Genomic DNA, 13416 nt, shown 5'->3' with positions numbered 1-13416 from the left:
TTTCTGCAGAATTAAAGCACATTTTATTTATACTCTGGTGAAGCCATTCATCTAGGAATGAGAATATTGTAATGCAATGTGTTCTATTATTAATAGTTTCTTAATGATGGATAATTTCCATGCAATCATTAATCATTTCTGCAATAAACTAATTCTGCTGCAGCTTTGTAGCCTTAAGCAAGATACTTGCACATTCTGAATGGTTCATAACCTTGACGTCCCATCTCCTTGATTTTGATAGGTCATCAAATCTGTATCAGCACTTTCAAATGTCTGACTGGATCCAAAATAACCATCACTAGACAGCTGGATGTTTTTTTTTCTGCAGGAAAAAAAGCTGTTACTTATCCCAAGTTTAACAAGGAAGTGTGGATCACGTGGCCTGCAGTGGCGGCTAGTGACTTCAAATCAAAGGGGGGGCTGCAGGAGACAGCTGAATGGGTGGGGTCAATGGGAAGGGGTGCAGCCAACTAGAAATGGGAGGAGCTATGCTCAAAACCACAAAAACTGTAACTTTAATTAAATATGCTGCCCTGGGTGCCAAACTGTCATCATAAGAGTCCAATCAAGACAAAATGAAGTGTAGAAGAAAAAAAATATTTCAATGCATTGGCTGCATGACAGCTTACTTAATATCTAGATGGAAACAAAAAGGTTGTGAGGCATGAAAAAGTAAATTACTTTTTAAATACATTACTGGAATGCCAGTCAAAATCAAGTATAAGAAAAACAAGCATCACTCAACTCAAACCACTTCTCCTTGCACTGCAGTTCTAATTATAATTTATATCCAGCTTTATTAAAGTACCAAGGAACATGCTGAAAGTAGCAATCTCTGTGATAATTATAATTTATACCCATCTTTATTAAAGTACCAAGTAACATGCTGAAAGTTGCAATCTCTGTGGTACCCCCATTTGTAAAAATGTTTCTTATCCAAAAAAGACCTGCTGCCTGACAACAACTATCTACTTGTTTCGTGGGGAAAACATGATCAAAGTAAAAAATGAAAAGCAAACAAGAAACAAGCTCAAGATACATTGCTTAAAGGATTATTGCACAGATTATGGACTACACATGATAGATTGTCATTCTGTTTAGTTTACAGGTAAAGCCTGCAAAGATGACTGCAAGTCTCCAACAAATGTAATGAGCTTCTTGAAATACTGTAATCCTGTCCTTTATTACACATACTGTCATATGCATTTCAGTACCCAAGGCTTGTACGTTATCTAGTTATGTAAGTATTCTCTGCATGGCAACAATAGAAAGGCTTTCAGTGTTGGCAGTTCTTTAACAGTATGCTTATTAAAGCTTACTTTCATCTTACAGTCTCAGACAAGCTTACCTGATGGTCATTAAAGCATTGCTTCTTAAACACAGAGCAACAGGGACTTTCTGAATAATAATAATAAGCATAAATCAACAGTATAAAATATGATAGAAACCAGAACATTCTGCAACATCAAGGAGAGATGAAAAGCCACTATAGTACTTGTGTCCACCTTGGAGGGGGGGTACTCTGCACATTTACACTGCATAACTGCTCCTTGCCTTGCTTGGATGCATCCAGAGTCAATACATGGGCGAGAGGGGTGCAACAAGTATTTCACAATTTGAAATGTTTCTGGCTGACTGTGATGGCCCTGACACATTTGTCATATCTCTCAACCTCAGAGCAAGAAATCTGGACAAAGCCATACATAGCAGTGGGACAAAGGCCCAAAAATAAGGACCATTTTTAAATATTGCTCTTATAAACTTAGAAAGATAATAGAATAGTAGGTCTTGCATTAGTATGAATTTTCTGAAGGGTATGAAATCTGAAACTCAAATGTCTGCCATTATTTTCTAACTTCAGTCTTTAATGATTTGCCACTAACTTGCCAAAAAAACACAATGTTATGAAAAATGGACCAAAAATGTGATGCAAAAATATAAAATAGCCACACAATACAGCTGGGAACCTGTCAAAGAAGGGACACTTTTTAATATTAGTACTGCTAACTTGAGCAGTTGACAAAATAAAAGAATCTACATGCATTTCTGAAATAAAAGTAATCTATAACTCTGATTATTACAGTTATTTATTAATTGTAAACCCTCCACATTTTCTTCCAAAATTGCCATTCTTGCGGAGGAATTATTAGTGGAAGAGCAACATTTTGAGCCAAACTTGGGGACAGTTGAGAGGTTTGGATATGCCTAATTCTATAAAGCAATTTATTTGCACGTACCTCTCAACCTGTTAATGCAGAAAATCTGGACAAGGCCAAATATATTGGGGGAACATATAAACAGTACTAAAAATTGCTCTTGTATAAACTGAGACAGTTGATAGAATAACAGGTCTTGCTTTAGCATGCATTTTTCTGAAGGTTATGAAGTCTGAAACTCAGTGTCTGTCACTATTTAGTGACTTAATTCCTAAATGATTTGCGAGAAAACCACAAATTTTATGAGGAACAAACCAAAAATAAGAAGCAAAAATCTATTCATTCTGTGAAAATCTGGACAGTTGAGAGGTATAATTCAGCTGGGGCTGTATTTGAGTTTGCTGCCCTAACCCCTCACAAAATCATGGTCGAATGGAGCCTCCCCCCTGTAGCCATTCCAATGAACTATTACTTGGCTATTTCACCCCATTTACCATAAACACTAATGTGCATACTGCTTTACTTCTACGATGACTTGGACTTCATTTGAAAGTTTTATTTTGCATTTTACAGCACAAACACTAAGACATCTGTTAAACAAAGCAATGCAGTCTCACAGTGAAAACAGACTTAGCATTAAAACTTCTCTGCCCTTGAAACTCAAATTCATTGAAACAGCATTGAAACCCACATTCAAAGAAAATACATTTGGCTAGTGGCAGATAAAGATTAACTTTGGGCTATTTTCAAATGATAGGCCACTTGCACACAAAACATACATGTGTTTTGTGATGCACCTTCCTGATTGCATTACATTATATTCCTTGTATAATACAGTACACTTGTTAGAGGGTGTTTTAAATTTATTATTTTGAACATTTTTCCAGTAAACAATGAAAAAAAAATGCATGCACCAATAATGACAAAACTGCCCAGTTGAGAACATTTCCATCATAAAAGTTTACTCAGACTTCTACAATTCACCAGTATCAGTAAATATGAACAATCTTTGCAGAAGTAAAAGTCATCTAAATAATTCCACATTAAAAAGATCTGTAACTAATGAAGAGGTTGCTGCTAGCAAACAACTTTATATTTCATTGTTTCATCTACAAATTAAGTGCCTGTTGCCCTTGAGGAATAAATTGCCTATATTACATTTAAAAATGATGAGCTAGTAATATAGCAATAGGGAATGGATGGCAAATAACGGACGGGTTCATAGTTACTAGGTATCTTCTCCAAAGAGGACTTTCTCAAAACGGCAGCATCCACCCCGTTTACAACACAGTACAATATCAGGAATGCATCTACATACTGTGGGAGCAGAACCCACAGCCTTCTTCATCAAAAGCAAGTATACTACCTTTTGTGCTATTAACAATGCAAGCAGTTTCAGCCTAAGCAGCACTAAATTTCTCTTCCCTGGCAGCTCTCAGCTCCTAGTAAAATCTACTCGACACTCAGCTGTATCTCTCAACTTTGCAGCACAAGAAATCTGGAAAAAGCCAAAATGTACTGAGGATGGACAAAAGCCCAAAAACCAGGGACACATTTTAAACATTGATTGTATAATCTTGGAAAGTTGCTAGAATAAAATGATGTGTTACCACCATGCATTTCACTGCCAAGTCTTGATCCCAGGACCCTGTGCAAAACAGTCAGAGCAACATACCAGTATGCCAATTCAGCTGTTTTGTGAAAGACAGGAAGACTGGAACTTAAACGGCTACCATTTAGTGAATTCAGTTGTCACCATAGCTGTCAATCTCTTAGCATAAAACACCTGGACAAAGTCAGTAATGGGGGAATACAGCCCTCAAACATATTCAGTGAATTCAGTTATCACCATAGCTCTCAATCTTAGCACAAAAAACCTGGACGAAGCCAATAATGGAGGAATACAGTCAGTCCCAAAAATAGGGACAAATTTCAAATATTCATCTTATAAACTTAGAAAATTGCTAGAATAAAAGGTTTTGTGTTACTATGTACTTTCTGAATAATATGAAGTCTGAAATTCAAATGCCTGACAATTTTATTTATTTAACATTTGTTAACCAGAAAAGTCTGACTTGGAACAAAAGCCAATTTTCTGTAGAGGCCCAGGGAGAAATACTGCAGACACATGTCTTTGTAACATGCGAGGACACCAGAGCAAACCCACACAAACACAGGGAGGACATGCATACTCCACACAGAAAACACCCCACCAAAGAACCAAACCAGAGAACCTCTAGCTTTGCAGCAACAATGCTACCACTGCACCATCAACTATTTAAGGAATTAAAAACTCAGAAACCACAGATTTACAAGGAACAGAACAGAACAAAATATGAGCCAAAAATCTCCAAAAGTTTCACAAATGGGAGGACACCAAAGCAAACCCACACAAACACAGGGAGGACATGCAGACTCCACACAGAAGGCACCCCAGCCAAGAATCAAACCAGAGAACCTCTAGCTGTGAGGCAACAAAGTTTCACAAATGGTGGTGGGTAGGGAATTCAGGCTCTTGTTACTTGCAGCCAAGGTACAGGGTTCAAGCACCACCACCAGCAGATATCCTGAGTTCTCTCTGGCCACCAGTATACATCAACTGGGGCATTTTACACACACACTAGATGTACCTGCACACACACACTAGATGTACCTATACACACACACACACACACACACACACACACACACACACACACACACACACACACACACACACACACACACACACACACACACACATACTAGACGTACCTGCACACACACACACACACACACACACACACACACACACACACACACACACACACACACACACACACTCACACACACACACACACACACACACACACACACACACACACACACACACACACACACACACACACACTCACACACAAACTAGATGTACCTACACACACAAACACACACACACACACACACACACACACACACACACACACACACACACACACACACACACACACACACACACACACACACACACACACACACACACACTAGATGACTAGATGTACCTGCACACACACAAACTAGACATACCTGCAACAAAAATCAATCCAAATGCACAGCTTGTACTCCACACAGCTTCAGTAATGATAGAATCAGCTTCTGTAGCCTGCATTCACGCCAGAATGCACACTTCTGGTTTCTCGGCTCTTTCCTGGGAATGGTCCAAGACTGCTGACTCTGCAGTACGATCCCCTTCCAGTCTATGTGGTTAACACTGCATAGACTTCTGGGGAATCAGCAGTCTGCTTCCTTCTTCCTGAATCTGGACTGGTAAGGCAACAGTCCGGATTCACTTTGTATGGAAGATTTGTAGGACTTGTACCATTGTGGTTCACACCTTGGGGGGGGGGTTGCTGCAGTCCTGCGGTCCGATATCATGAGTCGCCACTGGTGGCCTGGACAGATGAGATGTTAGCATTCAAATGAAACTGGTGCCCATAAGAGTAAATGTCTCTGAAGCCAAAAGCAAACCACCAATAATATTACTAAAACAAATGTAATGGAGATGATGACTAACAAGTTGCAAGTCCATTCTGATGAAGTTTATGTAGGACTGCAGGATGCCCAGAAAGGCTGCAAGAATAACACATTTCAGTCCAACAAATAATAATTAACATAGGCAAACCTGAAGTTAATCAAAACATAATCATTTGAGAATCATCAGCATGCTGGTAACAAAGGAGAGAACTGATGTGAGTTCCTTGCTCGAAACTACCAAACTCAAAAGGATGACCTCTCAGTGTTCCTCCTTACACAATAAGTAGGCAGACAGAGCTGCAAAGTCTAACCCAGTAAATTAGTTCTACATGTGGTGATGTTAGATTTGTTCAGTTTCAACATCATGCAAGCCTCTGACAAGCTCCAGTCAAGAGTGTGACTAACCTTACAGGTCACTATATATGGCAAATAAATCATTTAATGGAATCAAAACCAATTCAATGCCAAATGCATTCTTGAAAAATTATGAAATGACTTGTAAGTGTTAAAATAATGCTCTTTAATAAAATTACACAAACATTTTCTGAAAATTAGACTCCCATAAAGCAAATAACACAAAATCTAAAATTTGACTTTCACTTTAACAATGTTGTAGTCAAAACAAGACAAAACTCAGAATGCTATACAAAATGAAACCTTACATTGATGATGTGTCTCTAGTCTTCATGGCCCAGACTCTACTGCTCCTACTTAGCATTCTGTCTTAGTTAGTCATGTGTTATTATATAATAATAGCTTATTAATATTCAAAAACATGCACACTGATTGGTCAGCCAAACCAGCTTGCCAGTTGTAAATCAACTATATACCAATAGAAAAAGTCCGTCTGCTGAAGAACGACTGGACTTTCTTTTGTTAGTATATGTTAGGGCATACCTCTCAACTGTCCAGGTTTTCATAGAATGCCAGATATTTGCCTCATATTTTTGGGCTGTTCCTCATAAAATTTTGTTTTTCTTACAAATCACGGATAAGTGAAGTCACTAAATAATGACACGTTTCACTTTCAGACTTCATATCCTTCAAACAATGCACAATACCATACATCTTGTTATTCAATCAGCTTTCTATCAATTACAATCAGTCCCTATTCTGGGGCCTTTGTCCCCTGTTAAACACTTTGTCAATATTTTTTGACCTAAGCGGTTGAGCGGTTTGTAGCAAATAAAAGACAAGTCCGGTACATTCTGCAGAACTAAAGAAACATATGTGTTTTATTTGTATTTCTGCCCTGTCTGTCTTGTACCTTTAAACTGTAAGGGATTAAAAAAAAAAAAGCAACGGAGATATCTTTGTTGCTTTTTTCTCACAGCACTGGTGTCTGTGCAAGTATGGGTAAACAACACGGAGGAACACTACCGAGCCATTATACAAAGACATTAGTTAAGAAAACTAAGCATTTTATTCTTAAATAATATCATTGTATAATAGCAATAGCTGACTCTTGGGTGTGGGTATATGAGGATTTGCCCACGGTTGGCTTTGTTTAATCACTCGGTTTTCACCCTTGTGATCAAACCATGCCAACCATGGGTAAATCCTCAATATACTCACACCCATTCACTGGTTATTGCTTAACTGTACTGTGTATGTTGTATGCCTGGTCAGTTTCTGACTACTGGCTGAAACAGAAATTCCTCTGATTTGATTAGTGCTCTTCCTCAGCAATCAAATTCAGATAAATAAATAAATACATTTTATGATCCATTAATATTAACACATCTTCTGAAACCAGTATTCTAAAAGCTTGAAACAACTTATTATAAAATAGCCAAATATGCAGTCAGAGCTCCCAGCAGAATACACTATTTTACAGTTCCAAACAATTAAGTCACAACATTTCGTGCAATCCTGACAAATGTCTAGGAATTATAAACCTAGTGGAGCCATATTCTACTCCACGAGTGCTCTGATCCCTCACACAAATACAGCCACTCCTAACAAAATTAATTATTTTGGAGACTTGTTGTCTAACTTAGTAGTTAAATCCTGAAACAAAATTCAAATGAGGTAGGGGCAGAGTCCAATTATGTATTTCAGTATAAATTGAAGGAACATCTGTCAGTGTACCACTCACACCTGGTCTGACAATAATTGTACTTAGAAGCACTCTAAACAGCAGATATAACATTTATTTATCTGAATTAAACTACATCTTTATGAGTCCAGTCATCTTATCTCTAAGCATCAAAGCATATAATCTATCCCAATGTTTTACTCCTACCTACCTTTCTTCAGTGTTTATGTTATTAACTCTCTCATATTTAGACTTGCAAGTACCCTGTCTTTCACTTCACATACTTTTCCTAAAAATCTATAACGACGTTATGAAGATGTATAAAGATGTTTGACAGGTACCCCTGTTGCTACATACCTTCTGTGACTTTATACCTTGTACTGGAATGATTTGTTACCTTATTGTGTTATTATTGGACTTACTATTGTATTTAAATTTTTGGAACATTTCTCCCTATGTTACCACTGAAAAAGGGCATCAGCCCATTTGGATTATACAGTTAACATATGGAAACAAACAAACAATCAAACACAAACACATAAATAAATATAATTACTAGCTGTTCAATTAAAGACATAACATACTAGTCATTAAGGCTGTGTTTAGGATATACAACTCAGGGACAGTATAGTCTTGTGCAGTGGATAGCTTAAAAGAAGGCTGATATAAAAGTCACAAATTTCTTGTCACTCGCTTTGTGGAGGAAGACAACAGTCTGGAAGCTGCTATACAGTTCCAAATATCTTAACCACACTCTGTGGTTGTTGTACAGGGAAGTCAGATCTGTAAGGGTTAATGTCAGAAAAAAATATCAGCAAGGGGTAAAACACAGGAAGAATAGACTGGACAGAGAGCGTGAAAGACAGAGATAGAGCAAGGAGAAGGTTCCTGGAAGATCCACCTCTGTGGTCTGAAGATGCAAAATAATTCACTAATTGTTTGGTAACAAAGCTAGAGGTTAAATAAATGGTAATATTATTATGCAGAAGAAAAGCCCCAGAGGATGATGGTGTTTAAAAGGAGATATTTAAATAATTCCCAAAGATGCTGAAGAACTCCAAGTTACTATGATCCTGGAAGCTATTGACTCCTCAGCTTTTCTGCCATTGCTCTGGGCATGGTAGGGGGAGGTGTCATTCTAACTTTAATACCAAAAACAATCAATGCATGGGGTATTAAGCTAAGAAAAAACTGCAGGCTTACTTTGTTTTTGAAATTGAATTCCAAAGATATGGCCAAAGTATTAGTGGGCAGTTAGAAAAGTGTCCACCTATTATGATGTAACTGACTCAGAAAACCTTTGTCTAAAGGGCAAGAAATTCACTGAAGACTGCTTATCACTTTGGTAGAAAAACAGGTCCCTGCCTGGGAACATGTATATTTTCACCTCCTAAGCCTCTGATACATTATTCTGGAACTACGTTTGGTGGTGGTGGGGGTCTGGAGTCATGCAACTTTGGCAAGACTTAAGGCAAACTACTCTAGCATTGTTTTGAAGGCCCATTTGCATAGACTTTTAACATCTTTGTACTATCAGAACCCTTCCCTATATGAAGAAGAAGAAAAAGGCATGTCTATCTAATCTTGTCAGGAATTTTCATTCTAGATACAGAGTCTATGTTGAGGCAGACATAGAATATTTTTGAGGGAACAGCAATAGAATGGATCACAATGATTAATTTGTTTAGTGAATACTGTATCATAATTCTCACTAAGAATCAGAAAATCCTTCCTCAAATTATATATTTGTATGAAGAATTTAAAAAGGCTTTGGGCTTTAATATAAATGAGTTAAAATGAATTAATAAAGATAAAATGTACAACAAATCCCAGGAGAATCTGCCTCTGCCCAACTACATGGGGGAATTTCCTCACTGGATCAAATCATCATGATTCCCTGATAAAGAGGTGGACACTATCAAGTTTATATCTGGAAGATTATGGCCTGCTATAAATATATTTTTTTCTTTCACTTTTGAAGAGAAGTTGACCTTATGTTTGATGTTGCCATTATTATTTGTTACTGGCAAGTGTACACAATTTATCTCCAGAGATCCTATAACCCAAGCAGTCAGCCTTATGGTCAAACGTTCAGTGTATCCTTCTTTCTCTTTCTGTTCATCCTTGTCTTTTGCATTCATGGAGAACTTTCTTGAACATTTCCTGCCACTTTCCTACCCTGTTTCCTGTTCTGTCCTTTACCCATACCATAAATCCTGATACTACTATGTTAGAATCCTTAAGCAGTATAATCTGTGGTCCTGTTTCACCAGCAGTGTTACTGCCACCTTACTTATCTACGTTTTTTTGTTTATGTTTGTTTGTTTGCCTTGTTATTTGGTTGGATAACTGATTCTGTGAACTGATTTGGCCTTAGACTAAACAAAGAACTGATTGCAAAGCAATTGAATAAAACCAGCTAATTAATATGCAAGGGTAAAACAGCGCAGTAACTTCATCAAAAGCATAATGTGAGTTACTGAGGTGCTCACTCTACAGTAAGAACATATCTATGATACTGAAAGACAAAAATAGTATTTCTCCACTTCAGGCAACAGTTTTGATCTCTATGCAATCATACAATGATTTTTAAAATTAATCAACAGAACTACACTTTTTAGTAAAATGTGGAAGCTGATTCCAAATAGATACAAACCTGTTATACAGGAAGTGCAATCCTTTATTACAACTACTCGTGTACTCTGTTATTACAACTACTCGTGTTATTTTTCTGCAATCTATAATCCTGTTTTAGCTTATGCAAACATTTGTAAATCTGCAAACCCAGACATTCTTGAGAAGCAATCATGTTTGGAAAGGTAGGCCAGTATTAAGTTACCACAAATGTGTTTATATCTTAGGGAGTATACTTTTAATATTTTAGGAAGGGATAGACATCAGATCCTTAACATTTTATAGAAAAAGAATTTTGTATCCTTTCTAAGTTATTAAGTGTTCTTTTCTCATGAAGAGAACTGCAATAAAGTAGCATTACTGAAGATACAATCTTATGTAGTTGGCCTAAACGGAAACAAGGTCTCCCTGTCAAAGTTTAAAACTCAGTAATGCAAATCCCATAATTCCAAAAATTTTATTCTGATTTAAAACATGTAACAGCAAATTTCAAAAGTCACCGTTAACTCTGCTTCGATACTGTGGCACTGTACCTCGTAGAAGATGGATTACTCTGAAACACAGCAATTTTGGAGTTAGTATATATTTTGCCATAATTGCTCTTAAATTCTTGCTGTTCCAAGGATCACAGTTATGGTCTGTGCACATGCAGTGGAAACCCAGATAAAATATATTAAAAATGAATACAAAAACCTAAAATGAAGAGGATACTTTCAGATGCATAAAAGAGGGCAATTCTAATTCTCATTAGTAAACCATCTACCTGTCTAGTAGCCCCAGTTACCAAGTTAATCAATCATTGTATCAATGTTGTCTGAATGGATGGATATCTAATAGTGAGGACAACTGTATACAGGAGAATGTAAGCAGAAAAAAACAGACGGACTGTTATTTATAAGATAGTCACTTGCCTTTATAGCCAAACCATTAATTTGCTAGAAATACAACCAAAAAGTAAAACAATTAGAAAGACAGTAGAACCATGCAAATATGCGGTAAAAGAAGAAATAGCTTAGGGGTAAGATATGCTGAAGAAAATGGGGTGTAAGTTCTGAAACAATTTGAGGAAAATGTGAAGATCACAGATGGTATGAAGCAAATATTACTCACCACTTCCATGATACTGCAGGAGCTGTAGAACTAAGCCATGGTCCTTGCCTGTGCACATACATATGCACATATGCACAGGTAGTCAACAAATGCCTCTTATAGAATGGGGAAAGGCATGAACATTCTTCCAAATTTGGAAAGAGAAATAACATAGCAATGAAAGTCTGTGCTCTCCAGCACAGAAGAGACAACATACTAATCTCAAGCAAATGCTTGACATTTGTTTAAAATGAATAGTCTTCAAGCAATTCTTAGAACTATATAGTCTGCATGTTGTCAGAGATATTCATGACCAAAAAGGGAAGCACCCGTTCTTATACCATCTCCAAATACCCATGATAACTTGAGAACAGGCAATCCAGATGAACTTGACCCTCCAGGATGTATGCATTCCCTGTAAAAGCACTCTGCCAGATAATCTAATCAGTGGAGTTTCAACCTCTTATTAGTGTAGACTAGAGAAGGTACATTTCTCAACATGCTACAATAGTGGATTCATCCATGTGTGCATCTGTTTACCTTTCAGTCAGATCAGCAGCTTCTACTGTTTCATTTCATGCTCTCTTACACCTAACAGATGATTGTTATCCAGTACCTCTAATCCAAAGATGGCTTCTGAAGGTACAGAGGGAAAAGTAAATCTCATTTCAGTAGTTATTCACTGGTCTGGATAACCATGGCTCATTCGTGTGACACAGATAAAGGTAATTCATCCACTGAGCATGCCTCTTCACAGCAAGTTGTTGTACATAAAGTAGTGACAGTTCTGTATCTGAACTTCAAGTCATGCAGCCTCAAAATGTATCTATATCTCTGATGACTGTCTGAGTGATGGTCCCTCCCAGCTGATCCTCATCCTGATGATGATGGCATGCATGGGCAGACTGACTATGGAGAGGGCTGATGATCAAAAGACATTGGGGGCAAAGAGTGAAACATGAATAAAATAAAGTAAAAAGTTAGGGATACAAGAGTGAGATAAGGCAGGAATAGAAGAGGCTGGGCTAGGAGAGTTAGGGAGAGATTTCTGAGGTCCTCAGGATGTTGAGCAGCTACTTTCCTCAAGGTGCTTGTGGATGGCAGAATATGAGGGATCTTCAAGAGTACGGTTAGTCAGGCATAAAGTGATAAAGTGTGATTGGACAGGAGCAGGCGACAGAGGGTTGTCAGACAGCATGATGTGGAAAATTTTAGGGAAAAGAAAGACAAAAGAGAGCTAAGTATGGGCAGAATGTGTTAGAGGATTGCAGGTGAATAAGGGCGACAGGTGATCAGAGGCTAGAGGAGATAGGTTCATTGGCTCCTTACGCCATGAAGCTAATAGAATGTAATAAAATGTTAGCTAAACATACTCAGTGCTATTCAGAGAGCAGCATAAATGTATTTTAACAATCAACAGACATTTTCAGCACATTAACCTTCATGAAAATGAAATGAGTAAATTAATATGTTACCTTCTTTAAAATTCCCTGCAAGCTTCATATGGCTGTTCCTATGAAGAACATCTGTGTAGCTAACTAAGCACATTAATCATCACAAAAAACTTAATGGAAAAAAAGCCTAGATCTCCATAAATCTCCTCCACATGGCAGCACAGTGGTGCCTTGGTTAATGTTGTTGCCTCACAGAAAGAGGTTCTCCAGTTTGATTCTCAGTCGGGGTGCCTTCTGTGCGGAGTCTGCATGTCCTCCCTGCATTCACATGGGTTTCTTCAGGGTACTGTGATTTCTTCCCACATTCCAAACACATGCATCTGGAGCATTTCTCTCCAGGCCTCTGCGGAAAATAGGCTCTGTCCTAATCGGACTTTCCTGGTCAACAAATGTTAAATAAATATATAAAAACAATTAATTCCCATTTCACTTTTGCATTTATGTTTTTACTAGAAAGTCACGCAATGCATAAATGAGCAGCTTTCAGCTTACTGATGTGGAATAAACCAGAACAGTTTAGTAAAGGGTGTCATCC

The 13416-nt window shown here is 37.6% G+C and overlaps 1 protein-coding gene across 1 annotated transcript in view; it reads left to right on the top strand.

Annotated features, from left to right (window-relative positions):
- LOC122809306 (metabotropic glutamate receptor 6-like) overlaps nt 1-13416 on the top strand; it is a 437750-nt gene that overhangs the window by 317543 nt on the left and 106791 nt on the right. The gene's annotated exons all lie outside the window — the stretch shown is intronic.

Source organism: Protopterus annectens, chromosome 8.part0 (genome assembly GCF_019279795.1).
Source record: "Protopterus annectens isolate FY-2018-M chromosome 8.part0, PAN1.0, whole genome shotgun sequence".
Classification (NCBI taxonomy): Eukaryota; Metazoa; Chordata; order Ceratodontiformes; family Protopteridae; genus Protopterus; species Protopterus annectens.
The sequence above is the reverse complement of the archived record's forward strand: the minus strand, read 5'-3'. Positions and strand labels throughout refer to the sequence as shown.